Source organism: Rhipicephalus microplus, unplaced genomic scaffold, assembly GCF_043290135.1.
Source record: "Rhipicephalus microplus isolate Deutch F79 unplaced genomic scaffold, USDA_Rmic scaffold_135, whole genome shotgun sequence".
NCBI classification, from domain to species: domain Eukaryota; kingdom Metazoa; phylum Arthropoda; class Arachnida; order Ixodida; family Ixodidae; genus Rhipicephalus; species Rhipicephalus microplus.
In genome coordinates, this window is record NW_027464707.1 from 190001 (window position 1) to 202500 (window position 12500).

General features: G+C 61.5%; 1 non-coding gene across 1 annotated transcript; it reads right to left on the reverse strand.

Moving 5' to 3' along the window:
- Positions 1–1016: 1016 nt before the first annotated feature.
- LOC142790947 (small subunit ribosomal RNA) lies at positions 1017–2831 on the reverse strand. Its single transcript, XR_012889883.1, has one exon. It is a non-coding gene; the product is annotated as a small subunit ribosomal RNA (ribosomal RNA).
- Positions 2832–12500: the final 9669 nt, after the last annotated feature.

The following is a 12500-nucleotide window of genomic DNA, read 5'->3' on the forward strand; positions in this document are numbered from 1 at the left end:
GCGGAAGAACGAAGCCAGCAAGGGCCTGGCCGCAAGTGCGTTCAATTGTCGGGACGTCCAAGTCCCTCGTTCTTCCGTGCTTCCTCTTTCGGCAAGTCGTTGCGGCACCTTCCCAAAGCGCGCAGACCCGCTAATCGCGACGAGCGCGACGTGGCCGTGCCGCCTTTCCCTCGGCAGCAAGCAAAACGCCTGGCAACGTCGACGCTCCCCTAACCGCGATCTCGCACCGTGTTTCGTGTGGCGAATTCAAAAGCCGGCCGGCGCTGCTGCAACCATTACGGTCGGTACGCATACGCCGCGGAGGGCGGGACGGTCATCGGAGCGTGCGGTTCCTCCATCGAGTACTGCGCACCTCGGCCGTCGCATCGCCGTGCCATGACCGGCCGCGCGTCAACGCGAACCGGTGCCAGCGAGATCCCTCGCCTGCAAGAACCGACCGGCAGCCTCCGTCACCCGAGGACGCGGAGGCGCTTGCCGCGGACGGCGGGACGGTATGCACTGGTGCACAGCGGACCCGTCACATCGCCAGTTCCTTGACCGACCGCCGACGCTTGTGCCGTTCCTCTCGTACTTGGCAGTCGCCGCGCGATTGTCGGGTCTCGTTCTTGCACGCTCGAACGGTCGGGAGGGCACTCGGCTGGCGTTTCGGGAACGCGCAGCCTCGCCTTCTACCGACGTAACCACGACTCGCCGTTCGCGCTCCGCCGCTCCTGTTTACAGTACTAGGCGGTCCCGCAGCGGTCGGGTCGCGCATTTCGAGCGCTTCGAGCCACGGTGCTGTGGCGGGTCGAAAGCCGACCTATGAGTGCGTTGCGCCGTTTGTACCCGCGTCCGCCACCTGGCCGACCGTCCAAGGTCGCGGTGTTGGCGTCCGCTGGGCGCAACAATTTGTCACGGGGTGCCGCTCCACATTCAGGCAGCCCCGTGGGGAAAAGCCGACCCCGCGTCCAAACGGGGTCAGCGGCAGAAAGTGTCGGGCGCAGACGCAGCTGAGGCGCTCACCCTTCACAATCCGTTAATGATCCTTCCGCAGGTTCACCTACGGAAACCTTGTTACGACTTTTACTTCCTCTAAATGATCAAGTTTGGTCATCTTTCCAACAGACCGGCGCAACCGAAAGGCCGCGCCGGACATCGGTCCGAAGACCTCACTAAATCATTCAATCGGTAGTAGCGACGGGCGGTGTGTACAAAGGGCAGGGACGTAATCAACGCGAGCTTATGACTCGCGCTTACTGGGAATTCCTCGTTCAAGGGGAACAATTGCAAGCCCCTATCCCAATCACGAAAGAAGTTCCACGGGTTACCCAGTCTTTTCAGACAGGGATAAAGACACGCTGCTTCCTTCAGTGTAGCGCGCGTGCGGCCCCGGACATCTAAGGGCATCACAGACCTGTTATTGCTCTGTTTCGTGCGGCTAGGAGCCGCTTGTCCCTCTAAGAAGGTTGTAAGGTGCTGGGAACCCCGCACCTATTTAATAGGCTAGAGTCTCGTTCGTTATCGGAATTAACCAGACAAATCGCTCCACCAACTAAGAACGGCCATGCACCACCATCCACCGAATCAAGAAAGAGCTCTCAATCTGTCAATCCTCCCAGTGTCCGGGCCGGGTAAGTTTTCCCGTGTTGAGTCAAATTAAGCCGCAGGCTCCACTCCTGGTGGTGCCCTTCCGTCAATTCCTTTAAGTTTCAGCTTTGCAACCATACTTCCCCCGGAACCCAAATACTTTGGTTTCCCGGAAGCTGCCCGCCGAGTCATTTGAGTAACTCAGGCGGATCGCTGGTTGGCATCGTTTATGGTCAGAACTAGGGCGGTATCTGATCGCCTTCGAACCTCTGACTTTCGTTCTTGATCAATGAAAACATTCTTGGCAAATGCTTTCGCAGTAGTTCGTCTTGCGACGGTCCAAGAATTTCACCTCTAGCGCCGCAATACGAATGCCCCCGTCCGTCCCTCTTAATCATTACCTCGTATTCCAAAAACCAACAGAACAGAAACGAGGTCTTGTTCTATTATTCCATGCAAGTTTATTCAGGCGACTCGCCTGCGTTGAGCACTCTAATTTTTTCAAAGTAAAAGCACCGGCCATCTCGAGGCACACAATGAAGTGCACCAAGAAAGAACCGGCATGATGTTCAGTCCGAGCCGTCGCATCGGGTAGATGCACTACTCGTCTGGAACTGAGATCCAACTACGAGCTTTTTAACCGCAGCAGCTTTAGTATACGCTATTGGAGCTGGAATTACCGCGGCTGCTGGCACCAGACTTGCCCTCCAATTGATCCTCGTTAAAGGATTTAGAGTGTACTCATTTCAATTACGGGGCCTCAAAAGAGTCCCGTATTGTTATTTTTCGTCACTACCTCCCCGTGCCGGGAGTGGGTAATTTGCGCGCCTGCTGCCTTCCTTGGACGTGGTAGCCGTTTCTCAGGCTCCCTCTCCGGAATCGAACCCTGATTCTCCGTTACCCGTAACAACCATGGTAAGCAAGTGACCTACCATCGAAAGTTGATAAGGCAGACACTTGAAAGAAACGTCGCCGGCTCGTGGCCATGCGATCAGCACAAAGTTATCCAGAGTCACCACACAATACGGGCCGAAACCCGATCGATCTTGGTCTAATAAAAGCACCCGTTACCCAAAGGGCTCCAGGCTCACTGCATGTATTAGCTCTAGAATTGCCACAGTTATCCAAGTAGGAAGAAACGATCTAAGGAACCATAACTGATTTAATGAGCCATTCGCGGTTTCGCCTTATTTCGGCATGTACTTAGACATGCATGGCTTAATCTTTGAGACAAGCATATGATTACTGGCAGGATCAACCAGGTAATCGTTCGACTGCGCGTCCGTCCTCGCCTTCGGCGGGCCGGACGCAGTCTGTGTGCGGCGGAGGCCACCTTCAGGCGCCCCAACACGCTTATTTTGCACTCCGAGATGACGGCGTTCGAGCTCGCTACGGCACAACCTTCCCGAAAGACGAGTGGGAGCCGTGCGGCAAGAAGCACGTTCATGCTCGCTCTTTTTCGTTGCATCGACTCGGTCGCGCCGTGCGGGTTGCCCAAGCCCGCTGCACTGTCGGTGGACCGGCCGGAACTAGCAACGGAGCCGAGACTGCAAAGCCGCCAGACGACGGGTCACGCCCGCGTCTTCGGCGCTTTCGCATCTGAATCGCCCGAGGACGACACGGAACACACCTCGATATCGTGGTAAAACGGCACCGTCCGACAACCAGCCCCTAACGCATCAAGCGGATGAGGCTGCAGACGACTGCCGTGGATTCCCCTGGAGCAGACCCGAGGACACGCTTGACGAGGCCGAAGCCCGCCGCATATCAGACACCCGGTCGCTTTCGCGTACGCCGCTCACGAGAACCCCCACATAATAGCAGCGATAAGTACCCAGACCTCCTTGGGCACTAATACGAGCGTACTCGAGAAAATTTCACCGCGGGTGTGCCCCGAAACGTGTGGCACGTTGAGCGTGCCACAAGTCTACGTCGCTCTCAAACCCGCCGAGGTCGTAGAATTTGCGACCCTACTCACGAAATTCCCACCGAGGATACGGCCGCAAACGTACCGCACCTTGGGTAGGCCACGAGTTTGTGCAACACTACGCTGACGGCACAGCACCGAGGTCGTGCGCGCACGCACGGGAAAATTCCGCCGCGGTTTCTGCCGAAAACGTGAGGCACCACGACTCTCCGCAAGTTCGCGTCGACTGCGAAAGACCGAAGTCGTGAACGACGTGTCCGCTACTCGCCGCCGACACGCTGGACACCAAACGTACAACGACTCGACGGCGTCGTAGAGGCCCACGACGCGGTTTTCCTTAACGACGTCTCGGCGTGGCACCGACAGGTTAGAACGGCCGACCAACGTTCCCTGTCCGCCGTTCGGCTCAGTCGAAGGGCTCGGCGACTTCGGCAACGCTGCGAAGCCGCACGGTGACGCACGCCATGTCCCCATTTTTTTTTTCTTTCTGCGTCTGCCGGGGTGCCCCTATAATAGCAGCGATAAGCACCCAGACCGCCGTGGGTCGCTCGCCCCGGCTGACGTGGTTTTTCGTACTCCTGCGGCGGTCGCCGTCAAGCACGTCCAAATACGCTACTTTCGTGGGCGCATTCACGCTCTTTCGCTTCGCCGGAGTGCCAGCACTCACTCTGCCAAAAACGGCGAACATCCGAGCGGCGGTTCCCACTTTTGCGTCGGCGTCGCAAACCCCGCCCCGGCAGACGAGGTTTGCCGTACTCGTGCGACGGTGGCCGGCGGGCACGTCGAAAGACGCCGATATCGTGCGCGAATTGGCGCACCTTGGCTTCACCGGAGTGCCGCCACTGACTCCTCCAAAAACGGCGAAGATCCGAGCGGCGCTTCCCACTTTCGCATCGGCGTCCCGAACTCCGCCCCGGCTGACGCGGTTTACCGTACTCGTGCGACGGTCGCCGGCGAGCACGTGGAAAGACGCCGATATCGTGCCCGAATCGGCTCCGTTCGGCTTCGCCGGAGTGCCAGCACTGGCTCGGCGAAAGACGACGAACATCCGAGCGACGGTTCTCACTATTGCGTACGCGTCGCAAACCCCGCCCCGGCAGACGCACTTTGCCGTACTCGTGCGACGGTCGCCGGCGAGCACGTAGAAAGACGCCGATATCGTGCCGGAATCGGCCCCGTTTGGCTTCGCCGGAGTGCCAGCACTCACTCGGCCACAAACGGCGAACATCCGAGCGGCGGTTCCCACTTAGCCGTCGGCGTCCCGAACTCCGCCCCGGCAGACGCGGTTGCCGAGCTCGTGCGACTAGCGACCGCGAAGCCGTCTCGCGACGCGCTTTCGTGCGCGGCTCCCACTGCGACCTGGGTCACCCGAGGTCGACGAGCAAAAAAGAATGTCGAAAAAAAATTTTTTTTTTTTGCGTCTGCCGGGGTGCCCCTATAATAGCAGCGATAAGCACCCAGACCGCCATGGGTCGCTCGCCCCGGCTGACGTGGTTTTTCGTTTTCCTGCGGTGGTCGTCGTCAAGCACGTCCAAACACGCCACTTTCGTGGGCGCATTCGCGCTCTTTCGCTTCGCCGGAGTGCCAGCACTCACTCTGCCAAAAACGGCGAACATCCTAGTGGCGGTTCCCACTTTTGCGTCGGCGTCGCCAACCCCGCCCCGGCATACGCGGTTTGCCGTACTCGTGCGGCGGTGGCCGGCGGGCACGTCGAAAGACACCGATATCGTGCGCGAGTCGATGCTTCTTGGTCTCGCAGGAGGGCCGCCACTCACTCCTGCAAAAACGGCGAAGATCCGAGCGGCGCTTCCCACTTTTTCGTCGGCATCGCAAACCTCGCCCCGGCAGACGCGCTTTGCCGTACTCGTGCGACGGTCGCCGGCGAGCACGTCGAAATACGCCGATATCGTGCCCGAATCGGCCCCGTTTCGCTTCGCCGGAGTGCCAGCACTCACTCGGCCAAAAACGGCGAACATCCGAGCAGCGGTACCCACTTAGCCGTCGGCATCCCGAACTCCGCGCCGGCTGACGCGGTTGCCGAGCTCGTGCGACTAGCGACCGCGAACGCGTCTCGCGACGCCGCTTTCGTGCGCGGCTCCCATTGCGACCTGGGTTACCCGAGCTCGACCAGCAAAAAAGAAGGTCGAAAAAAAATTTTTTTTTTCTGCGTCTGCCGGGGTGCCCCTATAATAGCAGCGATAAGCACCCAGACCGCCGTGGGTCGCTCGCCCCGGCTGACGTGGTTTTTCGTACTCCTGCAGCGGTCGCCGTCAAGCACGTCCAAATACGCCACTTTCGTGGGCGCTTTCGCGCTCTTTCGCGTCGCCGGTGTGCCAGCACTCACTCTGCCAAAAACGGCCAACATCCGAGCGGCGGTTCCCACTTTTGCGTCGGCGTCGTAAACCCCGCCCCGGCAGACGCGGTTTGCCCTACTCGTGCGACGGTCGCCGGCGAGCGCGTCGAAAGACGCCGATATCGTGCGCTAATTGGCGCTCCTTGGCTTCTCCGGAGTGCCGCCACTCACTCCTCCAAAAACGGCGAAGATCCGAGCGGCGTTCTCCACTTTCGCATCGGCGTCCCGAACTCCGCCCGGGCTGACGCGGTTTACCGTACTCGTGCGACGGTCGCCGCCGGGCACGTCGAAAGACGCCGATATCGTGCCGTAATCGGCCCCGTTTGGCTTCGCCCGAGTGCCAGCACTCACTCGGCCAAAAACGGCGAACATCCGAGCAGCGTTTCCCACTTTCGCATCGGCGTCCCGAAGCCCGCCCCGGCAGACGCGGTTTGCCCTACTCGAGCGACGGTCGCCGGCGATCACGTCGAAAGGCGCCGAATTCGTGCACGAATCGATGCTTCTTGGTCTCGCAGGAGGGCCGCCACTCACTCCTGCAAAAACGGCGAAGATCCGAGTTGCGCTTCCCACTTTTTCGTCGGCGTCCCGAACTACGCCCCGGCTGACGCGGTTTACCGTACTCGTGCGACGGTCGCCGGCGGGCACTTCAAAATACGCCGATTTCGTGGGCGCATTCACGCTGTTTCGCTTCCCCGGAGTGCCAACACTCACTCTGCCGAAAGCGGCGATCATCCGAGCGGCGGTTCCCACTTTTGCGTCGGCTTCGCAAACGGCGCCCCGGCAGACGCGCTCGTGCGACGTACTCGTGCGACGGTCGCCGGCGAGCACGTCGAAAGACGCCGATATCGTGCTCGAATCGACCCCGTTTCGCTTCGCCGGAGTGCTGCCAGTCACGGCGCAGAAAACGGCGAACAAGTGTTTTTTTTTTTTTCCTAGAATTTGTGTTATAGAAGGCACATTTGATATCGGACGATAATTTTCAACTTTATCACGCGCACCGATTTTCGTGTAGAGGTTTGCAAGTTTATGGGAATTTCTCCACTTGGAATAATGCGATTTAGTAGTACTACGAGAACTTCATGGATGTACTCAAGGGTACGGGGCAAGTCAGTTACGTCAACACCTGCAGATTTTTTACACTTCAAACTGAAAATTGTTGGTTGTGAGTCCTCGTGTGATATGAAAGGCCGATTCGCTAACACATAGAACAAAGAAAGAAAGGAAGAAAAAACGCCCGCGCTCGCTCAAGAAACCTGGGTTCGCAACAAGTGGCAACAACAAGCAACCGAGCGAGTGCGCCAAAACCCGTGGCGGCCGAACAAACGCGAAGTCCCAACCGCGTCAGCCGGGGCGGCACGGGACAGGAAAAATCACTTCAGCCGGGGCGGCGGGGCACCGAATAAACCTCGTCACCTCGTCGCAGGATAAAAGAGGAAACAAAAAGTCTAAACAGCGTCTGCTGGAGCGAATGCGTAATAAAACAACAACAACAACAAAAAAAAACACCCGCGCTCAAGAAGTCTGCAATCCTCACAAAAGGCGACTGTGACCGAGCAGCGTCAGCCGGGGCCGTGCGGAAACGGAAAAACCGCGACTACCGGGGCGTCGAGGCACCGAAAAATCCACTTCAGCCGCGGCGAAAAAAAAAACAAAAAGAAAGACGGAGGGGGGGGGGGGAACCACGTCTGCCGGGGCGAAGGAAAAAAAAAAACGCGTCTGCCGGGGCGAGCCCGGGTGCGGCACCACCGGGAAAACTGTGGCAAACAGACATGGCGATCGAGTGAGTGGGCCGCCAGCCAGGCTCAGCCAAAAAGTGCAAAGTCCGAACTGCGTCAGCCGGGGCGGCAAAAACCGCGTCAGCCGGGGCGGCGCAAAAAACCGCGTCTGCCGGGGCGGCACGAAACCGCGTCAGCCGGGGCGGGGCGAAAACTGCGTCAGCCGGGGCGAAAGAAAAAAAAAAAACGCGTCTGCCGGGGCGAGCCCGGGTGCGGCACCACCGGGAAAACTGTGGCAAACAGACATGGCGATCGAGTGAGTGGGCCGCCAGCCAGGCTCAGCCAAAAAGTGCAAAGTCCGAACCGTGTCAGCCGGGGCGACGCAAAAACCGCGTCAGCCGGGGCGGCGCGAAAACCGCGTCAGCCGGGGCGGCACGAAACCGCGTCAGCCGGGGCGGCGCGAAAACTGCGTCAGCCGGGGCGGCGCGAAAACCTCGTCAGCCGGGGCGAGCGAAAAGGGGGGGGGGGGGAACCACGTCTGCCGGGGCGAAAGAAAAAAAAACGCGTCTGCCGGGGCGAGCCCGGGTGCGGCACCACCGGGAAGACTGTGGCAAACAGACATGGCGATCGAGTGAGTGGGCCGCCAGCCAGGCTCAGCCCAAAAAGTGCTAAGTCCGAACTGCGTCAGCCGGGGCGGCGCGAAAACCGCGTCTGCCGGGGCGGCACGAAACCGCGTCAGCCGGGGCGGCGCGAAAACTGCGTCAGCCGGGGCGAGCCCGGGTGCGGCACCACCGGGAAAACTGTGGCAAACAGACATGGCGATCGAGTGAGTGGGCCGCCAGCCAGGCACAGCCGAAAAGTGCTAAGTCCGAACTGCGTCAGCCGGGGCGGCAAAAACCGCGTCAGCCGGGGCGGCGCAAAAAACCGCGTCTGCCGGGGCGGCACGAAACCGCGTCAGCCGGGGCGGCGCGAAAACTGCGTCAGCCGGGGCGAAAGAAAAAAAAAACGCGTCTGCCGGGGCGAGCCCGGGTGCGGCACCACCGGGAAAACTGTGGCAAACAGACATGGCGATCGAGTGAGTGGGCCGCCAGCCAGGCACAGCCGAAAAGTGCTAAGTCCGAACTGCGTCTGCCGGGGCGGCACGAAACCGCGTCAGCCGGGGCGGCGCGAAAACCGCGTCTGCCGGGGCGGCACGAAACCGCGTCAGCCGGGGCGGCGCGAAAACTGCGTCAGCCGGGGCGAGCCCGGGTGCGGCACCACCGGGAAAACTGTGGCAAACAGACATGGCGATTGAGTGAGTGGGCCGCCAGCCAGGCACAGCCGAAAAGTGCTAAGTCCGAACTGCGTCTGCCGGGGCGGCACGAAACCGCGTCAGCCGGGGCGGCGCGAAAACCGCGTCTGCCGGGGCGGCACGAAACCGCGTCAGCCGGGGCGGCGCGAAAACTGCGTCAGCCGGGGCGAGCCCGGGTGCGGCACCACCGGGAAAACTGTGGCAAACAGACATGGCGATCGAGTGAGTGGGCCGCCAGCCAGGCACAGCCGAAAAGTGCAAAGTCCGAACCGTGTCAGCCGGGGCGACGCAAAAACCGCGTCAGCCGGGGCGGCGCGAAAACCGCGTCAGCCGGGGCGGCACGAAACCGCGTCAGCCGGGGCGGCGCGAAAACTGCGTCAGCCGGGGCGGCGCGAAAACCTCGTCAGCCGGGGCGAGCGAAAAGGGGGGGGGGGGAACCACGTCTGCCGGGGCGAAAGAAAAAAAAACGCGTCTGCCGGGGCGAGCCCGGGTGCGGCACCACCGGGAAGACTGTGGCAAACAGACATGGCGATCGAGTGAGTGGGCCGCCAGCCAGGCTCAGCCCAAAAAGTGCTAAGTCCGAACTGCGTCAGCCGGGGCGGCGCGAAAACCGCGTCTGCCGGGGCGGCACGAAACCGCGTCAGCCGGGGCGGCGCGAAAACTGCGTCAGCCGGGGCGAGCCCGGGTGCGGCACCACCGGGAAAACTGTGGCAAACAGACATGGCGATCGAGTGAGTGGGCCGCCAGCCAGGCACAGCCGAAAAGTGCTAAGTCCGAACTGCGTCAGCCGGGGCGGCAAAAACCGCGTCAGCCGGGGCGGCGCAAAAAACCGCGTCTGCCGGGGCGGCACGAAACCGCGTCAGCCGGGGCGGCGCGAAAACTGCGTCAGCCGGGGCGAAAGAAAAAAAAAACGCGTCTGCCGGGGCGAGCCCGGGTGCGGCACCACCGGGAAAACTGTGGCAAACAGACATGGCGATCGAGTGAGTGGGCCGCCAGCCAGGCACAGCCGAAAAGTGCTAAGTCCGAACTGCGTCTGCCGGGGCGGCACGAAACCGCGTCAGCCGGGGCGGCGCGAAAACCGCGTCTGCCGGGGCGGCACGAAACCGCGTCAGCCGGGGCGGCGCGAAAACTGCGTCAGCCGGGGCGAGCCCGGGTGCGGCACCACCGGGAAAACTGTGGCAAACAGACATGGCGATTGAGTGAGTGGGCCGCCAGCCAGGCACAGCCGAAAAGTGCTAAGTCCGAACTGCGTCTGCCGGGGCGGCACGAAACCGCGTCAGCCGGGGCGGCGCGAAAACCGCGTCTGCCGGGGCGGCACGAAACCGCGTCAGCCGGGGCGGCGCGAAAACTGCGTCAGCCGGGGCGAGCCCGGGTGCGGCACCACCGGGAAAACTGTGGCAAACAGACATGGCGATCGAGTGAGTGGGCCGCCAGCCAGGCACAGCCGAAAAGTGCAAAGTCCGAACCGTGTCAGCCGGGGCGACGCAAAAACCGCGTCAGCCGGGGCGGCGCGAAAACCGCGTCAGCCGGGGCGGCACGAAACCGCGTCAGCCGGGGCGGCGCGAAAACTGCGTCAGCCGGGGCGGCGCGAAAACCTCGTCAGCCGGGGCGAGCGAAAAGGGGGGGGGGGAACCACGTCTGCCGGGGCGAAAGAAAAAAAAACGCGTCTGCCGGGGCGAGCCCGGGTGCGGCACCACCGGGAAGACTGTGGCAAACAGACATGGCGATCGAGTGAGTGGGCCGCCAGCCAGGCTCAGCCCAAAAAGTGCTAAGTCCGAACTGCGTCAGCCGGGGCGGCGCGAAAACCGCGTCTGCCGGGGCGGCACGAAACCGCGTCAGCCGGGGCGGCGCGAAAACTGCGTCAGCCGGGGCGAGCCCGGGTGCGGCACCACCGGGAAAACTGTGGCAAACAGACATGGCGATCGAGTGAGTGGGCCGCCAGCCAGGCACAGCCGAAAAGTGCTAAGTCCGAACTGCGTCAGCCGGGGCGGCAAAAACCGCGTCAGCCGGGGCGGCGCAAAAAACCGCGTCTGCCGGGGCGGCACGAAACCGCGTCAGCCGGGGCGGCGCGAAAACTGCGTCAGCCGGGGCGAAAGAAAAAAAAAACGCGTCTGCCGGGGCGAGCCCGGGTGCGGCACCACCGGGAAAACTGTGGCAAACAGACATGGCGATCGAGTGAGTGGGCCGCCAGCCAGGCACAGCCGAAAAGTGCTAAGTCCGAACTGCGTCTGCCGGGGCGGCACGAAACCGCGTCAGCCGGGGCGGCGCGAAAACCGCGTCTGCCGGGGCGGCACGAAACCGCGTCAGCCGGGGCGGCGCGAAAACTGCGTCAGCCGGGGCGAGCCCGGGTGCGGCACCACCGGGAAAACTGTGGCAAACAGACATGGCGATTGAGTGAGTGGGCCGCCAGCCAGGCACAGCCGAAAAGTGCTAAGTCCGAACTGCGTCTGCCGGGGCGGCACGAAACCGCGTCAGCCGGGGCGGCGCGAAAACCGCGTCTGCCGGGGCGGCACGAAACCGCGTCAGCCGGGGCGGCGCGAAAACTGCGTCAGCCGGGGCGAGCCCGGGTGCGGCACCACCGGGAAAACTGTGGCAAACAGACATGGCGATCGAGTGAGTGGGCCGCCAGCCAGGCACAGCCGAAAAGTGCTAAGTCCGAACTGCGTCAGCCGGGGCGGCAAAAACCGCGTCAGCCGGGGCGGCGCAAAAACCGCGTCTGCCGGGGCGAAATCAAAAAAAAAACAAAGAAAAAAGCCCGCGCTTAATCAAAAGAAAACAAAGAAAAAAGCTTGCGCTTAATCAAAAGAAAACAAACAAAAAAAGTTCGCGCTTAAGCCTGGCGGTGGAACCACCGGGGCAAACAGACCTGGCGATCGAGTGAGTGGGCCGCCAGCCGGGGTGAGCCAAAAAGTGCAAAGTCCGAACCGCGTCAGCCGGGGCGACGCAAAAACCGCGTCAGCCGGGGCGGCGCGAAAACCGCGTCAGCCGGGGCGGCGCGAAAACCGCGTCAGCCGGGGCGGCGCAAAAACTGCGTCAGCCGGGGCGGCACGGAAAAACGAAAACCGCGTCAGCCGGGGCGGCACGGAAAAACGAAAACCGCGTCAGCCGGGGCGACATCAAAATGAGGAAAAAAAAAAAAACTGCCTTAGGACACCTGCGTACACTTTCATGCGTTTGGGCATATCTCTCTGTAACACGCGCGCCCCTCGTTACGCGCGGCACTCTGTTTTCTCCGACACCCATATTTCGGCGGCATGTGGCACGCGCGCCCGTCCCTACGCACGGCACACCGCAGTGCTTTCTCGATATTTTTCTTTTCCTCCAACACCGTCATCTATAGGCTTTTAGTGACCTGTTGCTCGTGGCACAAGTTCGCTAGCTCTGACACCTCTTGCATGCGCACCGTTTTTGCGCACGGTGCTATGCCGCAAAGCACGGCAGTCGCATGCGTTTCTCTCAGGCACCTCTTTTTTGACACAACGCTGTGGTGCTTAGAAACACACGCGCCGCTTTTGCGCACAGAACTCCACCGTACAGCACGGTAGTCACGTTTGTTCCACACGAACAGCAGTGTGCATCGTGCTACGACACTTTGAAAGCTTTTTCTTCCGAGTCTCGACCGCGCTGTTCCTTTCGTACTTGGCGCGA